At 43.4% G+C, this 18,773-nt stretch overlaps 1 pseudogene; it reads left to right on the top strand.

The window, feature by feature from the left end:
- The window catches only part of LOC130130988 (dynein axonemal heavy chain 2-like), a 334,340-nt pseudogene that overhangs the window by 122,948 nt on the left and 192,619 nt on the right, over window positions 1-18,773 (top strand).

Genomic DNA, 18,773 nt, shown 5'->3' with positions numbered 1-18,773 from the left:
ACTGGCAAAAAAACAACCCTGCCGTGGATCAGCACAGCGCCGTATAAACATTCCCTCAGGTGGACACCACACACACAAACACAAACAGACACATACAGTCACTCTCGGAAATGAAGAACACACAGGCGCGCATCAGGTAGGCAAACCACGGGGGGAAAAAATCATTGCTACTTTAAAAATCAGGAAAGCCACATGAACCTGACAAACAATAACAAGAATCCAGAATAAAAGGCCGCGGCGCAGTCTTGGACTTTGGCCTGTTTGCCCGGCGGAGCGCGTGCTGCACGGGCATCTGCGGCGGTCCGAGATTCACTGGCTGATAATGTGGCTGCGCTCATATGAAACAGTTCCAGCTATTCTGCATGATGGAAAAATGCATCGCGTACCACAGCAGGCTGAACAGCATGGCAGTAATGACTGTTTCTCGTCGGAGATCTGTGTGTGTGTGTTGTGTCTGTGAGAGAGAGAGAGAGTTTGTGTAATCTCCATCTCCCTGTAGTCTGCCTCTTGGTTGTGTTCAGCCATGCAGCCAGCATCACGGGCCAGCAAGCAGAATCCTGGCCCGCGAGCTTAACGACTGCTCCAGATCGATCAGAGTGAATTACGCTAAACGTGGCCTGGATGTGTGTGTGTGTGTGTGTTTACACGCATGCTTGTGTGTGTACGTCTGTGTGTTATGTAGGACAGATCAAGCGGGCCACATGTGTAGAAAAGGGGGGTTGTGGGTCAATGAGTTCTCTGTACAAACCTTTACAGGCATCGTTTGGCTGATCAGTGGAGACTTTGGCATGTTGGGCCAGTCATGAGAGGTGTCGGAGTGTGTGCGTGTGTGTGTATGTGTGTAATGTTAGTGTGTGCAGCTTTACCACGTGTCTGTGCATGCATATGGTATGATTTAATACATTGTGTCCTGTTTGCATGCGGTTTATTTATTTATTTGGATTACCCCCTGTTCTTCCCCCCCTTTTCTCCCCAATTGTACCTGTTCAGTTACCCCGCTCTTCTGAGCCGTCCCGGTCGCTGCTCCACCCCCTCTGCCGATCTGGGGAGGGCTGCAGACTACCACATGCCTCCTCTGATACATGTGGAGTCGCCAGCCGCTTCTTTTCAGCTAATGGTAAGGAGTTTCGCCAGAGGGCCATGGCGCGTGGGAAGATCACACTATTCCCCCCAGTCCCCCCCCAACAGGTGGCCCAACCGCCCAGAGGAGGCGCTAGTGCAGCGACCAGGACACATACCCACATCCGGCTTCCCTGCTGCAGACACGGCCAATTGTGTCTGTAGGGATGCCCGACCAAGCCGGAGGTAACACGGGGATTCGAACTGGTGATCCCCGTGTTGGTAGGCAACGGAATAGACCGCTATGCTACCAAGACACCCTCATGCATGTTATTTAAAGACATCATTATAGGAAATGTGTGTCAGCTAATCAATATATCAGTGTTTTTACACAACTATGCATTTCCCAAGTGGTTGCCAACAGTAGAGGATAGCTCGCGTGTTTAAGAAGCAGGTCGAGGCCAGCCACCCATGTATGAAAACACTGAGTCACCACACTGAGTCAGTATCTCACTGCCAGCGTGTGTGTGTGTGTGTGTGTGTGTGTGTGTGTGTGTGTGTGTGTGGTTGGAGCGGATTAGTGTCTCTGCTTCGATGTGTGTGTTGATGTGTGGTCGGAGGGAGCGTGCTGTATGTAAAAGTGTGTGCTGACTCAGACCACATGTGATGTTGTATCTACACACAGGAGATGGTGACGGCTGAAGAGCTTCTGAATATGCTTCATAGTCTTGTTCAAGCGTAAATGACTATGTTATTGTGTGTGTCCATATATCCATTTGTGTGTGTTTGTGTGTGTGTGTGTGCAGATCTCACAAGTGTCTGGCTGGCTGTTGAAGCGTACGACGGCGAAGAAGCGGAAAAAAGCCTCCAGGCAAAATGAGAAAGACGGGGATGGAGAGAGGGAGTGAGAGAGTGGAAGATAGAGAGAGAGAGGAAACCTGTCTTCATTCCAGCTGCACACTGGAGGTCAAGTACCACATTTCCCGACCTCCATCTCGCTGAAGGGCCTCTCTCCATCCCTCCTTTTTCTCTCTTGGTTTCCTATTTTCCATCTGCCTTTTTTTTCCCTTCTATCTGATGCAGACAGTAAGAGTTCACCTCCATCAACTTCATCACATGCACAACCTACTGTGCACGGTCACACATGCACACGCGTGCATGCACACACACACACACACACACACACACACACACACACACACACACACACACACACACATAGCCTTGTCTCGCTTCTTTAATACTTCCGTACACAAACAAAAACACATGCGCACATCCTTGTCCTTCTCCCTCTCAAACAAAAATCCCATACGTTCTGAACACATGAAGGACAGGAGCACTTAGTCTCAAGAGACACACACACACACACACACACACACACACACACTCATGTCAAATCAGCCCAACTTCTGTGCCCTCCTTGCCCTAACTGAAATGTGTTGTTTAGGTAAAGGAGTCTATGGACACAGCATGAGAATCAGCATGGAGAAAAATCTGAATGCATTACCCCATTCTCTTCTCATTCTGTCTCTCTCTCTCTCTTTCCCTTTCCCTGCTGTCTCTCTTGCCCCTACCTCACTCAGCACCTGCAGTCCTTGAGAGCTAGAATTGACTTTGGAGACCTTGTTATCAAAGAGCAACTTTTCCCTGAGGTCTGAGCCCAACTCCACCCACTGCATAATTTTGAAAAATGCTAAAAAGTGGGCAAGTGACTGAGGGGTGGGGGTGGGGGGAGGGTGGGGTGTGGATGTGTGAGACAGGAGTTGCTCAGTGATATCCCCTGGCAGAGAAAAATTGAGAGTGACACTGAAGCGCAAGGCACTTATGTCTCGGAGGGGTTGACACGCAGTTTCTTTCACTCAAGGTTCGCTCTCACAGGCAGTCTGACATGCAACCTCTAAAAACGTGTGTCTGGAATCGAACGTATGTAGTTATTAGACCCTTTATGAAATGGGCACGGTAACAGCATTTTGCATGTGGTAACATTAATGACAGTATAGGCGTAGATTTGGGTCAAGGGACTACTGAGTTGTCCCTACCAATATTTTTAGCGATCTCAAACGACTTTTGTCTTTTTAACTCCACAACCGCTCCCATCTGTCAGTGTCAGGTCTACGCAGAGTTGCAGTTTCGCAGGTTTCCCGTTGAATAGCGACGGCAGTAGCTTCTGTACAGTTTAACGCAGGGAATTAGAAGAGGTTGGTATTTGCATAGGCGGATTATGAGACAATGGGCCCCTGGGCACAGACGCGTAAAAGCCCCCCCCCGGGCAGGGCAGGTACTCTGAATTGCAGCCAACAGCATAATAACTAAATTCATCTGTACCTCAACAGGATTTACAGCGCGTACAGACAATTAACGCCAACAGCATATTAACTTAGACATACGTTCACTTGCAGTTCCCTGCAGTTTCTCAGCAGGACTGTTGGGGCTCTGTTATTGACATGAATGATTAAGCCCTTTGATTATAAAACAGGAAATGCAAAGTTAATAAGAGCGACTTCACCCAGAGGCTCTGGTTTATGGGCCCCTGGGCCCGGTAGGCCCATTCGGTAATCCACCCATGGGTATTTGACATAGTTTAAAAGATTCATGTTAAATGATTTTATCAGAATCTATTGGTAGTCAATTCATTTGAAGTTCAGAGCTCAGGTCTAGATTGTTTGCTAACTTGTAATCATTGCTTGAACATGTCATCATTTTAACATTATCAACAGACATTTTATTGTTGTTGACAACCCAGCCACTGAGGATGCACAAGCCAGTGCATCCTTAGTGCCGGTCCCAAGCCCGGACAAATGGGGAGGGTTGCGTCAGGAAGGGCATCCGGCGTAAAATCTTTGCCAAATCAAATATGCGGATCAGACAGGAGGCGGAGCTGGAGGTGGCAGAGTTGAAGATGCTAAGATTTTCCCTGGGAGTAACGAAGAAGGACAGGATTAGGAACGATTATATTAGAGGGACCGCTCAGGTTGGACGGTTTGGAGACAAAGCAAGACAGGCAAGATTGAGATGGCTTGGACATGTGTGGAGGAGAGATGCTGAGTATATTGGGAGAAGGATGCTGAATATGGAGCTGCCAGGGAAGAGGAGAAGAGGAAGGCCAAAGACTAGGTTTATGGATGTGGTGAGGGAAGACATGCAGGTGGCTGGTGTGACAGAGGAAGACGCAGAAGACAGGAAGAAATGGAAACGGATGATCCGCTGTGGCGCCTCCCAACGGGAGCAGCCGAAAGTAGTAGTAGTAGTAGTAGTAGATTTTATTGTTGTTGACATTACAGCAAAATGCCCTCAAAAAGGGGAAAATTGATATCAGATCCTTTTTTTATGAATTCGCATGTTTCATACACAGACAATACGAAGACACTTTACATAAAAACTTAAAAAGACCTTAAATGCGTTGGCGTTTTCTCCCGGAGACCAAGAGAAGCCAGGCTTCCCCTGTTTTTTTTTATTAAATGTAGTTATTTTGATTAAAAAAAAACCCACTCTGTTAACAGTTTAGGTAATTCTGTGTTGTAGCCGCCATCTCTTACCCCTTTCTCATCGTGTATTTTACAGTGAGTGAAACAGTGCCCCTCTTAATGGTAACGTTGGGTGAATGTTAGTCAATGTGTGTGGTGAAACACTGTATCGCACTCTACTGTAGACGTAGTCATGGCAAGTCCGCGGGGAGGCCAGGCCGGAGTTGGCTTCCCTTGGTGAAAAAAAATTCTTTTGAAGGATTAACCAATCAGATGAGGCTGCTCTAACCGGTTATTTTCTTGCCCGGTGCGGGATTCGATCCGAGGTGTACTGCGCCACAAGGCGACGTCACTAACCGCTCGGCTAAAGGGTCAGACCCGCTAGCTAGGGGCTAACGTGTCTTATTAGTAGTTTACACTACTGTCACGCCGCTGCCAAACTGCGGTTAGTCAGAGAAGTCAGCCCCCCCTTGGACTCACACCAATCAAATCATAGCAACGTCACTGAAATGGGGGAAAAAAACTAACAAAAAACGGGAGAGTTAACCGCTAGCTATTTAACTGTATTGGTATGTCACCGTTAGCAAGTAGCAGCGTGCAGTTATGGAGGGCGGAGATGTGGAGTTTTTAGTAGAAAACAACTTTGCCAAACGTCCCCTGCAGCAGTCATTTAAAGTTAAGACTGACGGCAGGCCAACACCAAAACTGCATCTGCGTACGGAGAGGAAAGAAAGGAGGAATTCGGACTTTCAACGAAGAAAAGTATTGTAAACTACTAATAAGAGACGTTAGCCTCTAGCTAACGGGTCTGACCCTTTAGCCAAGCGGTTAGTGATGTCGCCTTGTAGTGCAACAGTCCTCGTATCGAATCCCGCACCGGGCAAGAAAATAACCGGTTACGTCATTATAGAAAGATCAGTGTCGTGGTGTACCTTTTAAAGTTACACTGAAATAACAAATGTTTTCATTTTAGGTTATTCTATCATGCCATACACCATTTTGACAATTTATGTCAAAAAAGTAAACAAGATGTATTGAAATGGCATTATTTTGCCTTCCTGAAAAATATATAAAAATGTAACTCTTGTGGTGGCTTCATAGTAATGTGTATCACTAGGAACAGTTTTTGAGGTACACGTTTCAATTTTTCAACGATTAAGACCTGTACTTTGAATGTTAATTAGGTGCCAGAATGCATTAAAAAAAGCATCAAAATTGAGCTCGTTTATCAAAAAAATGTATGGGGGAGGACAAAAGTCTGGCCTAAGCCCCAAATGTCCTCAAATCCTGGAGATGCCCCTGGTTACCAAAATGCCCGTTTCTGCAAAAACTGGAGAGTCACATTACAGACATGGCTGAAAACGTAAGGCATCAGTAAACTCTTGCATTGAAAGATGCATTGCTATTCAGCGTCGCTCTTCACAAGTGTGTGGATGTAAACAATGCTCTACGTGTAGTAGTGGTTACCAGATATTGCGACAAACAAGGGTCGCACTATATCGTTAAGATTGAATTAATTTTCTTTTTTGCCACAGTACTTGTCATACATTTGCACAAATAATAGTGTGGTGTGTGTAGAGCATTGATCTTTTCTCATGCGGAATCTTGACGGAGAGACGAGCAGTAGCAGTACGTAAATAGATAAATGCTCTTTATGAAAATGAACTGGCACTCGGTTCTGTGATTTGTTTTCTTTTTTGACTTTGTAAAGTGGCACGGGACATCCAAAAGGCTGCTGACCCCTGGTATAGGCTATCTAGATCTTCCATGATTTGATATGGTAATACTTTAAGATTTTTTTTATATTAGCCTTTATATCAAGGGAAAAAAAGATTGATCTAATTAATGATAATAATATAATACAATAATGTGATATAATTAATAATATAAGATAATTGTTGTGTTTTTACATGGATCTCACCATAAATTGCTGGCAGTAGAGGTATCTTTTCATACTGGTGTAGTGGAGATTGTCTGGAATATCAGAACCATGATGGTGGGGTACTCTGACTGACCTGAAGTTACGTGAGGTGACCTGTGTTTACGCATGCGCACATTTGTGCATAAGTCTATTTGCACACAGTTGACCTGTGCACGTCTTTTTGACCACAACTTTTGAATCATTGCAATGAAAAGCAAATACATTATTTTGTGTTTATTTTTCACACAAGGTGGGATGTAATGTCAGCCCTATGTTGGGGACAATGTCGACATTTGCTGTAAATTCAAAACTGGATTACTCGACAAAAGTTTTGTCGCACAGAGAAACAACTAGAATCTTCGGAAAGGGTAAGTTCCGCTGTTTATTTTGTTCAACCGAGAAACGAGTGGGAAAATGGGTGAAGAAATTAGTAAAGATTTGACTTTGCATAAGTTTGATCTGTCTTCATAATGTGATTACTTCGGTAAATACAAATGTGTGACTCGCATCATTACAAAGCTCCAGTTCTGCTCTTTCTTGTGATGTATTCCATATCTATGCAATGACCAGTTCAACAGTCATTCAAACAAGAGTAATGGGTGTGGAGATGGATGCAGAGCTGTATGCGGATTGTAACTATGATTGAATTTGATGTAAATTCAAAATGATTTTTCTCACCAACACTTCATTGCATAGACAAGGAACTAGAAACGTTGGAAATTCAAGTCGTGCCGTTTCATTTGATATGCGCTCTACCTCGCTGCGATGAATACTTCGTAGCAATTCAACCGAGAAGAAGGGATGTTTATTTGGATGCAAATTTCATATGTTAAGGGTTAAAATGACAGTGGTTTGGGTTGGGGGGGCACTGTAAGATTTCACTTAGGGCCCCAAAATGTTCAGAAACGGCCCTGTCTACAGCCGTCAAAAGCACAAGTCCGAACCATTGTGCCAGATGTAGCCATACTATAACTATGACTAACTGTAGATTGAGAGAAGTTCAAAAGGTTGGTAGAAAATGTAATGAAGGTGCAAGGTCAGCGAGGCTTGATAAGAAATAGCGTAAACTCGTGTGAATGATGAGTCACAATCAGCATATATATGAAAATGAGTGTGATTTTACAGATTCACACTTAAGGGCGGCGGCTGGGGGAGGTGGACCGCCCACCTCTGATTATAGGGTGTTAACATTCTGTTTTTATGTAAATTTCATTGCATAGATAAGTCCTAACCAGTCGATTCTACGTCAGCATTGCCCTTGCACGAAGGGGCAGATTTAAAACAGTAGATGGTGTGTTGCGCCATTTCCAACCCAGCAAATGGTGATTTTCATAAATTTGGTAAGATGTCATTATTAACACCAGCGTTGATGTGTTTCAGAACCATTCAATCACATCATTTACTTTACAGCTCAGAAACACATTTAAGTGTGCAGTCCTCTTTAATATGTGGGCAGTGTTTGCATGTGTATGTGCGTGTGTTTGTGGCTTGTGTGTGGATGGCCGAATGACAGTGCTCTCGTCTTCTGTGTGCGTGCTAGATGTGTATGATTTGTGTGCTCGAGAAAGATGATGTGTTTCAGACTCTGTGTGTGTGTGTGTGTGTGTGTGTGTGTGTGTGTGTGTGTGTGTGTGTGTGTGTGTGTGTGTGTGTGTGTGTGTGTGTGTGTGTGTGTGTGTGTGTGTGTTTCCCCCCATGCAGACAGCCAGGCTCAGGCTGCCTCTCTAATTAGATAGACAGAGTGGAGCACGCAGACTTGGAGGAGGGGGATAAAAGAAAGGTTGCCTCTTTCTTTACACCAGCTGAAAGCAGCACACAGTGTCTGTGTTTCTGTATTTGTGTGTGTGTGTGTTTGTGTGTCTGTCTGTCTGTCTGTCTCCCACTGCTTGCTTGTGCTCTGCATGTTCATACCCTCGTGTGTGTCTCTGTGTGTGTCTTTGCCCGCCTGCATTCAGCTCACCTGCACCTTTTTCTTTGTTCTCTCTTCTTTGAGTGGTTGTCTGGCTGTGTTTTCTCTTTCTGTGTGTGTGTGTGTGTGTGTGTCTTCTGCTATACCTATTGCCTGGGCTGTCGTGTCGTGTGTGGTTGTGTGTGTGCGTGCATGCGTGTCTGTGGTACTGTGGTGTACTGAGTGTGGTTACTGGGTGCCTATGTGTGCATGTGCAACCGCGTGTTTGTTCGTCAAGTGTCACCCAGTGAGTCTGATTCCCTCAGAAGGCTGCCGCTGCTGTTGGCATGGCGACGGCTGCAGTCATGCCGTGCAAGGCTGCTGCCATGGTTACCAAGCACGCTAAGCAGGGGGCAGAGGACCAACGCTGCCTCACTTTCTCCCCTTCCTGCTGGTGTGTGTGTGTGTGTGTGTGTGTGTGTGTGTGTGTTTCTTTCTCCCTTCCTCCTTTAAGCCCCTGTTCCCTCCTCCCAGCATCCTACAGACCTTGTTAGCATGTGCTCCTTAAAAGTGCAGAGAGGCGTCTGTTGGTGTGTGTTTGCATGTTTGTGTGTGTGCAGATATGTGTTCTTTGTCAGGTCTCAGTATAGCAAGGTACCTTTAGTGTGCTTATGCGTTTATTTGTGTGTGTGCATGTGTGTGTTTTCATGTGCTTTTTATTTGTTACTGTATAGGTGGCGAAAAACTCCCCTATACTTTTTTATGATTATAAGTTTCTCATGATTATTCAGGATCAGTACACTGTTATGTGTATACATGAATGTTTGTGCGAGGTTTCTACTTAGCGAGACAGCCGCAGTACTTGTGTAATTGCGAGTGTATGTGTGCGCTTGCTTCTCCATTCTATTAGAAATATTCCCTTTGCTGTAGACTTGAGACTGATCCTGCAATCTATTATTGATATTTGTTAGCGTAACTTGGAGAGTGGTTCCTGTAGTGTGTGTCTGGATGAGTGGCTTTCCTTTGTAATTTGAATACTGGTGAGGGTTAACGTCATGTATATTGTGTGTCTTTTTGTGTTTCATAATAAAGCGAACTAAGACACCATTGCTCAGTCAGTGTCGGATAGCAGAATGGAGCGTTTTGTGTGTGTGTGTGTGTGTGTGTGTGTGTGTGTGTGTGTGTGTGTGTGTGTGTGTGTGTGTGTGTGTGTGTGTGTGTGTGTGTCTTTGTCACAGTTGGAACTACACCTCAAACCCCGAACTATTTCCGACTTTTTCCTCAAATGTGATACAGAACACAAAGCAACACATTTTTCGAATTTTGATTTAGGCTGCTTTCAAATGTAGTTCAACTCAGATACATATTTGATATGTGGCAATACTGTATGTATTAATCATTTCAATCTGTGCCATGAGTCTTTATGTCACGCTCCATGGAACAGTAAGATAGATAGATAGATTATTTTATTAGCCACATGACCAAGGCCAGTGGAATTTGTTTTTGGTATACTTGTACACTCTGCAGCACAATACGTACATGGACAACAACAGACACTCCACATATTATCACAAACAATACAGTTACACAATAACAGAAATAAACATCAGGCATAACAGGTGAATGGTGGTATTTATGCTGATGGTGTGTGAGGAGGGGACTATAGGGAGGAATTCAGAGTCCTTATGACTAGGGGGAAAAAACTTTGCGAAGCGTTTAGTCTGACCTGTAGCACCTCCCTGAGGGAAGGAGCTGGAAGAGGTGATGAGCAGGATGTGAGGGGTCAGAGGTGATTTTCTTTGCTCGCTTTACCGTCCGGTTAGTATGTAGAGATTCAGCTGAGGGGAGTGGGTTGCCTATGATTTTGGATGCCTTGTTGATAATCCGCTGCAGTTTTTTCCATGTTTGACTGTCTGTGCCTCCGTACCATACTGTATAGAAGATGTTATGATGGACTCGATAATGGCTGAGTAAAACAGAACGAGAAGTTCATGTTTGATCCGGTATTTTTTAAGCTGCCTAAGAAAGTAAAGTCGTTGTTGAGCTTTTGCAATGATGTGTTCAGTGTTAATTTTCCATTTCAGGTTATTGCTGATATATGTTCCAAGGAATTTAAAAGAGTCGGTGGTGGCGATGGGGTGTCCGTTCATTTGTATGGGTGTTTTAGGATTTGGCATGCATCGGAAGTCAATAATGAGTTCTTGGGTTTTGGCTGTATTAAGCAGAAAATTGTTGTTTGAGCACCAAGTGACAGCTTGGTCTACTTCAGTGTGGTACTGGGTTTCATCATTGTTGGATATGAGGCCTACAATGGTTGTGTCATCTGCGTATTTTAAAACATAACATTGTAATATTTATCGAAGTTTTGTTTGTTGAACTGGTGGAGTATGCTATACCTGTTGCATACCCTTTCCAGTTATTTGCGTTGTAGTTGTACAACGTAAATAACTGGAACGTGTTCAGCGTGTTCCTTTATTAGTGTGCGGTTCCGGTAGTGGCGCTCCTACATGTTGACTCATTTTGCTGACAGAGTTTATTGTAAGAGGCTCTGGGTGTAAGTGACAGTTCAGAGGACAGTGTGTAAAATGTGGACTTATTGCAGGGTGGTGGTCTCGCCATTGTGTCTGCCCATTATTCCCTTCTGTTTATGGACACTGCAACAGCAGCAGATGAACAGCAATTAAATTTTGATGTTTCAGTGTGGGGCGGGGTGACAATTTTGGTATTTTCCGAGAATGCATTACGGACTAATGGTGAAGTGTTGAGTGGGTGTCACACCACTCTTGTCGGCTCAAGGTCGGTGCAGGCCTTTTTACAGTGACTGGAATAAAAGAATGCTCGCTATTCTCTAGAGCTTCACCCACATTCAGTAATTCCTCCAAAAAATGTAGTGTTCCAATCCTGCCAGGATGGCTGGCATACAGGGTTGAGGCACAGAAAACGGACAATCCCAGATAGATAAGAGGAAATAATGTAATTTGTGGTATGTTATTGGAAATCTATTTTACTAAAACAGAATAAACAAAGTGAAATACACAAGCTCACCAATTTGTGAAATCTAATCCAGATATCTTTTAAACAGTAAGATGATTTCCAAACCCTGTTCTCCTACCTGCCCCCCTCTGTCTCTCTCCCAAGGGGACTAAGGAAGTGTTCCAAGTCCTGGAGGACAACCAGGTCACCCTATCCACCATAAAGGCGTCCCGCTTTGTCAAGGCCTTTGAGAAGGAGGTGGACCATTGGGAACGTCGCCTCTCCCTGGTGGTGGAGGTCATCGAAATGATACTAACCATGCAGCGTCAGTGGATTTACCTGGAGGTGCACAAGCATGAATGGACTCCAGATACACACACTCACAGACATGCACATTACACACACACACACACACACACACACACACACACACACACACACACACACACACACACACACACACACACACATACAGACGTACACAGTAATACTACATGCAGACACTTGGCACAAACAATGATTTTAAATTATGGACTTGCACAGGCTTCTCATTGAGTAAATGCCACATAGGGTACAGGCACCAAATTTTAACATCTTAATGTAGAATGCTGTACATTGATTTTAATACAAGTTTAACTTAAAGTTTCAAATATAATACATAATTTCTCAATTTGGCACTGCCAAGTTTAACCATCCTGGGAATATGGGTTGTTGGAATGCTCAACATGATACTCAAGGGCATGAACACAATGCCTTGAGGTAGAGAAAAGAAAACCTAAGAGCATTAATGAAAATTATACATAGTTTTTTTTTTCCTGGAAACTCAATGGTGTTGGTAAAAGTGCTCAACAAATGAGGAGTGGAATATTAAGATAGATGTAGGAAAATCCTACATCTATCTTAATATATATAAATAAACACACACCAACATGTATGTAAATATTAGAATAGCTCATTTGCAGCAGGAATTATGAGCTGATAGGTATTTTCTGTGATGTATGGCTTCATTCAGTCATCTAATTCGTATATCTGCTAAATTGAATTGAAGGATGCAAGGGGCTGAAGCCCAGCCCAACAATCACTGGGTCAGTGTGGAAAGACATCCTCGATAGGGCGCTGGCCCATAGCAGTATTGTTTTCCATATGTTCATATCAAAACACAGTGCATTTTTGTTAAATTGCACAATGTTTGCATGTTGTTAAGGGTCAGTGATGTAATCCAGAATAAAACATCGCTACGCCCAACAATGATTTACACATTTTTACAAATAAACACACCTGTACATGTTAATCCCCAAGACACACTGTGAGCCCCTGTAATCTGCCTAGTGGTTCTACAGACCACATATGCTCATTGCAGATCCGATGATTATGAGCAGTGTGTAAACACCACAATAATCTGGAGTGTTGTACCAGTGCGGTTGTTTAAGGTTTGTTTGGTCAAAAGCACCTGGAGCAGGTTAAGAAAGGAACTGTTTGTCTGTTCTTATCTCTGTCCTCAACCATCTGGTTTTACTTCTCTCCCCTTCGCTTCCCTCCGTTCTCCACCCATCTCTGTCCATTAGAGTTGCAACAGATCACAAACCTCACGGTTCGGACCGCATCACGGTTTTGAGTCAGGGATCGGATAATTTTTCAGATCAAAAAAAAAGAAAAAGAAAAATATAACTTTGTTTCCATTTATTCTCTAAAGCACTTAAAGCAAGGAACTTTTGCCTAGGGTCTTAACATTCAAGATGTCCAATGTTTAAATAAAATCTTAGAATATATAAAATATTCAATACTCAGTTGTTAAATTAAAGTGCAATTTAAGGCATGATAGCGTCTTCCTTTAAATAAGGCGGAAGGCTTTTCAATTTTTTTCGCTCCTCCGCTTGCCATGACATGCAATGCGAGCATCCCTGATTGATTCGTTGGGATTCAACATGCCCTCTTCATGTGAACACAACGGCCTTTTTTTTTTTTTGCACAACCAACCATTGCGCTTCAGAGTAAAACACAAGCACGCTTCTTTCTTGTCTTATGTTTTCACTGCAACTCTGCATCGACATTTAGGGAATTATTACTTTAAATAAAAAGTAACAGCGACAGTAAAACTGTATTTCACTATGATGGTTAAATTTTGCGATTAATCCGTGGTTCACGTGTGCCGAAGCGTGGGGGGTGAGCCATACGGATTACGGATCAACTACTTTCCATTACCACTACTGTCCATCGCCTCATCTCTCTCCCATTGTTCCTTGTTCTTTCTTAATTCTTTCCCTCTACACCCCCCCATTCCCCCATGCCTTTCAGAGCCTCTTCCTGGGAGAGGAAAGCAGCTGCCTCGGGAGTGCAAGGAATTTGAGGACATCAACTCCAGCTGGAAAACAATCATGGACCAGCTCCACAAAGAGCAATGCCCTGAGGGAGGACACTCCACCCCAGTACGTTCAAGTATCACCATCATCCTGTCACTGATCCACGCTAACCTCGGATTTAAGCTATTAAAATTCAAATTAATTGCAATCCAGTCATTTCCAAATGAGAACAGGGCCTTCAGTTCATTTGCTAATGAATAGCCAATCTCAGTTATTTTTCAGCCAGCTGCAAAAAAATTTTTTTTTCCTTTCTTTGAATCTGACAGAGAAATATGCCACGATCTCACTCTTCCTCCTGTGTCTCTTAGGCCTGCTGGAGGAGCTGTGGCAAATGAACAGCAAGGTGGAGGTGATCCAAATGACACAGGACATGTAACTGGAGACCAAGAAGAGGATCTTCCCCAAGTTCTACTTCCTGTTCAGTGACGACCTGCTGGAGATCCTGGGGCTATCGCACAACCACGGTGCCGTGCAGCCCCACCTCAAGAAGTGCTTTGACAACATCAGGAGTCTACGCATCTCAAAGGCGTGAATCAGATAAAGACAAACACACACATGACAAACATACTCATATTTGTGTTAAAATGTACTTTAATATGAATTTGTCTGTGAAGGAAATTCAGTATTGGCTACTGTGTGTGTGTGTCCTTATTAGGTAGCATGATGTTTTATCTAAAGCGTCCCCATTCTGGTGTGACCAACATGTACACAACAGGAGACCATATCTGTAAGACCTGAAATGCCCATATAGCTGCAGGCACACAGGCTATTTTAAAGTTGTTTTGTGGTGGTGTGCATTCTGGTTCCTTCTCTGCATGATTTTTTTGTTTTACAATTCATACCAGGACTGTTGACCCAACTCTATTTTATTTCATTTTACGTCATGATAATACAAAAGGTCAGGATGAAATGACCCGAAGTATTTGATCCATGAATACCCTCCACTTCATGGCTGCTATTTATGAAGAATCAGTTATCAAAGAATTGACTAAAGTGAAGTCTTAGCATGTCTTTAAGCTTTTTCTGGCCTTCAAAAAGCATTCCACAGAAATCAAATAATTTAAGCAATTTTCTGGGTTCCTCTATAGGTCTGGAAGTTCTTGAGAAGTGTTGACAGTGAAGCTGATAGTTTCCAGGGGGTTGGAATGGGTCACAAATGTTTTAATAGTTTTGGAAAAATGTATTTGTTCTCCCCCAGTATACATATGAAAACACATTTTACATAGCTGTAGTTCCCAGTGTTTCATTAGATATTATAGTGTTTGTTATTGTAATAACAAAGTGTTTACCTAAAAAAAACTAGCCTAATTGATATCTTTCTATTTTCATATTGCTTGTTGATATTAGCATACATCTTACTGAACACCACCAGCCAAAATATTTTGGAAAAAAAAATCCTTAAAGTGAAATAAACATCAGCGATGCTTTGCTACAAGCAGAAACTGTATGAGCTACTTAAGATGTTGCAAGTTACTCCTCTTGATGGTATTCCTTGGTGGCAGGGTGGTCAGAGCATTCGCATTACGGTGGACCCTTCTGCATCTTCAGCAGGTATCTCAGGGTTCCAACTACGGGCTCTCATCAACCACAACCATCTTAAATATCTTGCCGTTGATTATGGAAATGAGACCTGTAATTTAGGGGTACTTTTGTCAGAAGCCTATGACATTGCTGGCCAATGCACACAGATACCACTGAATGCATGAATATGTAACCCAGGATAGGAATACAGCCATTAAATCAGGCTAAGAAAATAACCTGTTGTTCCCAGAGTAGACATAGACAGAACACGTGTAATATATAATGAAATGCAATGTAATTTATTATTGCTACTGTAGTGCCTGAGACAGAAAACAAAGCAAAGGGTTAACAATTTTGAAAGTACGCCATCTGTGATTTGTGCTGGTAGTGTTGCGTGTTTCATGAGACAAGGAGCGGAGAGCTAGCTCTCTTACTGGACACATGAGCAAAAGCACTAGTTTCCGTACTCTCACGCCATGTGGAATTAAACTCATTCTATATGTTCGAGAAAACCGAAGACCAAAGCAGAGTTGCCGCTGTTGAGTGCAAGTGTTTCTGTAGTGACAGATTTGGAGACAATTCCCGAGACCAGAAAGTTCTTCAGTTCATTGGATGGCGAACCCAAGGAGAGAATCCACTTCAGCCTGCATATATAAACAAACACTGCTGAATACTGACTGTCTATGTTCAAAGTTGTGCATGCTTTTTTATTTTAGTTTGTTATTTTGGCCATTTTTTTCACTCTGAAATCTGTGTCTGTGCTGAAGTATTGATGGAAATTGCCCTTATTATTTCACAAGATCTATCAATATATTTGCTGATTTATGATCTTCATATTTGATTTGGGTGCCCCAGTTTCCTCTCACAGTCCAAAGACATGTAGGTCAGGTGAATCGGCCATACTAGATTGTCCCTAGGTGTGAATGTGTCGGCCCTGTGATGGACTAGTGGCCTGTCCAGGGTGCCGCCCCACAGTCTGCTCCCCCCGCAGCAGACTTTGTGAAAACAGGAGGTACCATGAGAAGGTGCTGCTGTGGACACATTTGCATAGGAGCGGCCATATGCTAAGGTCCCGACGGACCCGCAGCGATCACTCCACCAGGAAGCAAGAGGCCACCACACCGCTTCGCATTCCTTTTAGCAAGTTGGACATCTGGCCCAATACTCGCCACCCCATACCTACTGATAGCCTAGTTGAAGCGCTACATCTCAACACAATTGAGATTCTATTTCACCAGCTATTCCCAGATGTCTCTCAGCAGGACACTACTCCACCTCAGTCTCCCTTCTCTCCAGCCCCAGGTCCAACCTCCGTGACTTTGGTGACCAAGCCTTCTCCAGGGCAGCTCCCAGGCTCTGGAACTCACTCCTCCAAATCATGAGACTCAGAATCCCTCCCACTCTTCCAATCCCGTCTCAAGACACACCTCTTCTCCATTACCCTCTCGTGCCCCCCCCTTATCCACCTCTAATCTGAGGCAGACTAAGGACCAAGCACTCGACCTGCTGCCTCCTCCTCTTGGAACTCCCTCCCCAAGCATATCAGAGACTGCTGTGATCTGCCCACCTTCAAGTCATTAAACAGAACACATGTAATGAAATGCAATGTAATTTATTATTGCTACTGTAGCGACTGAGACAGAAAATTAAGCAAAGGGTTAAAAATTGTGAAGGTGTGCCCTCGGTGTTTTGTACTGGTCATGTTGTGCTGTCCTCTGACTTTCACGTGGCAAAGAACTGTGCGCTCTCTCTCACTGAACACTGAGCGAAAGCCCAAGTCTCTGTACTCTCACGCCATACGGAGTAAACTCATTCTGTATGTTCAAGAAAGCCGAGGACTGAAGTATAGTTGCCACTGTTGAGCGAAAGTTTTTCTGTAGTGACAAAAACAGTGGGAGACAATTCCAGAGACCAGAAGATTCTCCAGTCCACTGAGAGAGCCCAAGGAGAGAATCCACTCCAGCTCACATACACAAACACACTGCTGAATATCGGCTGTGCCTGTGCTACAAGTTTTTTTGGTAGGACCAACACGTTCCCCTTGATGAACAATTACACACACATCATTGAGCCCCAACGATTCAATGGACCTAAATCACATGTGAAATATTTACCTAGATTGGGGTTATATGCGCATGTTTTTTATTAGTTTGTTATTTTGGCCATTTTTTCACTGAAATTATTTCTGTGCCTAAACATTGATGGAAATTGCCCTTATTATTTCACAAGATCTATTGATATGTTTGCTAGTTCTGTTTAATCATACCACTGTGTCTCTCTGATTAGTTCACTCCTGTAATTCATCTCTCGGCTCCTGTCATTCCTAGTGATCTCCTGATACTGGTCCATATCTTTTACACTTATCTATATTGTCATTAGCGGCATTTAGCAAACTTGTTACACATACATACACACATGCAGATCGACCCAGCTTGTGAAGTAGAAGACAGATATGAGCTTTTTCTCAGCGTATCCCATGTAGGTGGGAATTGATAGCAATAAATCTGAGGCCAGATTGATGTTCTGTACTGATGATGAGTTCATTGAGTTTACCCATTCTGTATCTCTGGAGAGACCGCTTGAGGTAACAGTGATAAAGAGGAAGATATGTTGGTAGTGATGATAAAATCACTATAAAGATGCACACATTGTAGAATTATACATAAATGTTAATTTGATAGTGATGTTGAATTCATAAATTCAACAGCAGTGATGCTGAGGACTGGATCAGACCTTCCTTGTTCATCTGTGTATTGTCTTAGATCTGGCTCTGTGACATTGAGAAGAGCATGTAGAGTATGCTGAGAGACTGTCAAAAGACACTGCCGTTTAACCCTCAAGACGATGACAAGGAAGAGAGACAAATGGGTCAGAGACTGGCCCAGACAGATGTGCTTGCCTCTGTTTTTGTTTTCTTTCATACCCCCCTCCACCGGTCTGAAATGGCACTGAGACCGGCCCATGCTTGATTCTCTGTGGGTCTTTGTTTAAAGTTCACAGTCCTGAAAATTGAAGCTTTTGTTTCACTGTCTGACACTTGTGGTGATACAGGTAATTGCTTTGGTGTTGGACTACTCTAAATCCCAGTCCGTTAAGATGAAACTGTTGTCATGATGATTGCAGTGCTATTGTCTCAGCATCTCGTCTTGGGTTAACCAAAAGACATGGCTGAACATGGCCCATTGACTATGTTGTAGTCTGTTGATGAAAGTTCGTCTGAGCTTATTTCGTCATATCTGCTTGTAAACCCCAACAACTTTGCTTCTTCTTCAAACTCATCATTACCTGCCTCCTTCGGCATTTGGCTTGCCCAGTGAAGACATAAAATGCTATGTACCTTGTATTTTTTACTGGGAAAGTCCTACCTCACTGGAACCATTTAAAATGAAAAAGCATTCGACATTTGGATACTCATGGATTGGCTCTCCTAAGGATTATATCTTTATCATGTGGGCTACACTTAAACACAATGTCTGGATATTTTCTATCTCATTTCTAAACATTTTTGTGACGATTTCCCAGATAGCTTCCAATGTATTCTTCACAGTGATGATATTCAGTTTACAAATTCTCCTTCCTGTAGACAA

The sequence above is a fragment of the Lampris incognitus genome, chromosome 20 (assembly GCF_029633865.1).
Source record: "Lampris incognitus isolate fLamInc1 chromosome 20, fLamInc1.hap2, whole genome shotgun sequence".
Taxonomy (NCBI): domain Eukaryota; kingdom Metazoa; phylum Chordata; class Actinopteri; order Lampriformes; family Lampridae; genus Lampris; species Lampris incognitus.
The sequence above is the reverse complement of the archived record's forward strand: the minus strand, read 5'-3'. Positions and strand labels throughout refer to the sequence as shown.